The sequence below is a fragment of the Papaver somniferum genome, unplaced genomic scaffold (assembly GCF_003573695.1).
Source record: "Papaver somniferum cultivar HN1 unplaced genomic scaffold, ASM357369v1 unplaced-scaffold_10, whole genome shotgun sequence".
Classification (NCBI taxonomy): Eukaryota; Viridiplantae; Streptophyta; class Magnoliopsida; order Ranunculales; family Papaveraceae; genus Papaver; species Papaver somniferum.
The window spans coordinates 1,053,970-1,056,017 of NW_020618825.1; the positions used below are offsets into that span (position 1 = coordinate 1,053,970).

At 37.5% G+C, this 2,048-nt stretch overlaps 1 protein-coding gene across 1 annotated transcript in view; it reads left to right on the forward strand.

The window, feature by feature from the left end:
- LOC113325945 overlaps nt 1-2,048 on the forward strand; it is a 6,395-nt gene that overhangs the window by 3,757 nt on the left and 590 nt on the right. The gene's annotated exons all lie outside the window — the stretch shown is intronic.

The following is a 2,048-nucleotide window of genomic DNA, read 5'->3' on the forward strand; positions in this document are numbered from 1 at the left end:
AATGACGGCTGATGCACCAGTGGGGAAAGCCCCACAAAATTCAAACTCGTCTAGGGGGTTAAAATATATAGGTAGTACACTCCCGCAACTCTGAGGTTCTTGTTGCACCTTGTGGACAAAGTTCTATAAATCTTTGTTACGGATGCTATTCATTGTTTGTTTGTCTTTCCCAATGTTATCTAAATCCTTATTAGATATCACCTTTCCCACAGGGGTTGGCACCAAATATAATTGAATATCTTTTGTCCCCACCATGACAGGCTGCTACAAGTGGAATTGCAAGAGAGGCGACATCGTATTGTCCCCAAGTCGCATGAAATACCTTTCTAAATTTGCAAGCATGAAAACCTGATGAAAACTCGAGGATCTGTATATGTACCCCCGTTCACATGAGCCTCGAGGGTACCAACAACTGTTTCTCCTACCTTGGGAAGGATTGCAACGTGAGTTAGCTTTATAACTCTGTGCTCTTCATGCATCTCGAGTTCCAAGGAGGGAGCAGCATCTATTTTCCATTGCTCCCTCCAAAGATCTCTTGTTCCTTTCTGCACAGAACTATAACGCAACAGTCTGATGCCAGTGTCTCTCTTTAACTGGCGAGTGAGTTTTGTCCTGAAGAATCATACGCTCCTCCTCCGATTCCTCACTCTCACAATATTTCACGAGACCATAATTTCCAGTTCGCTTCGGGGATCCGAGTACCTCCATTGAAAAACAAAATCTGGGTCTCGAACAGATATAAAAGAAAATACGTAGATTGTCAAGATAATAATGTTGGATGCCTTTCTCTTCAGTGCCAGGCCTTCTTATATAGGCTCTCATATATATTTTCTAACAGGTGTAAAAAAGGAAATCAACTTAAACTAGGAAACCTGTTAGAGTTACTGAAAGGGAAAATAAATACAATAATAATATAATGGAACCAAGGATTGTCATTATTACTTGCTTACGAGTTTCTGCAGCTGATGCTCTTGAAAATTAGGGATTTCAGGTTTTACCACGGTTCACAAAGAGGGATGTAGTTAACAAAGTACATGGGTGTTTCAGATTCTTGATACATTATCCCATCTACATGCTCTCTTGTTGAGGTTGTAATAAGGTATGTTGGAGCGGTGCAGGTTCTGGAAATTGTGTAGTCGGTGTTCACTTATAGGATACATAGTCAGTGCTGCTATGATACAAACTGATCTAGTGATACAGTATATCACTACAACAAAACATGCTTTAGATCACATTTTATGAATACATATTATCATTTTATAGATAAAACTCAAAGATCACTGATTTGATGATGTTTGTGATCAAATATCAAAGCACCTTCCTATAGACCTCATGCTTTATCGAAAGTGTGATTTAATCTTCGGCATTTGACCACTTTGTTCATCGGAATATTGGTCTAAAATATGTCCTCTCCGACATCACAAAGTCAAAGCCAAACATGATTGGAAACCCCCTTAGGCTGTAGTTTTTACATTTCATGACTCTGTATCTGGAGTTAGATTTCATGAGAATGATAAGCCAAACACTCAAATGAAACTTTAAAATTTGTGGTAAAACTACCATGAGCAATTGATAAGTAGATTGCCATCAGATAATAGGGTCATCATTTGTTCATGATTAAGATATTTAGGTGGCAAACTATGGCACCCTTACTAGGTTAGTTATATTTTTTTGTCGTATGTGGAGGATGCAATATGAACTAGGCTGCTGCTCACTTGGACTTGGTTGTATAAAAGTATGATATACTAGACCCCTGTATCCTCATTAGGCGCATTCAGTCTCTATGTTTTCCATCTGGATACCCAAATATGTTTATATTTTTTTTCTTTTTTAATTATTGTTAATTATCAAGTTCATTCGCAGTAATGGATAAGTCCTGGATAATAAAAGATAGGACATCTGATGCATATATTAATGTTAGAAGTCTTTGCCTTATAATTTTGCAATTACGAAGATGTCTTTGCAAAGCATGTTAATAATATCTAATCGTCTGTGTCTAGTTGAACAATTTGCTTCTTGTCTATGCGAAAACCTGTTTCGTATTTTAA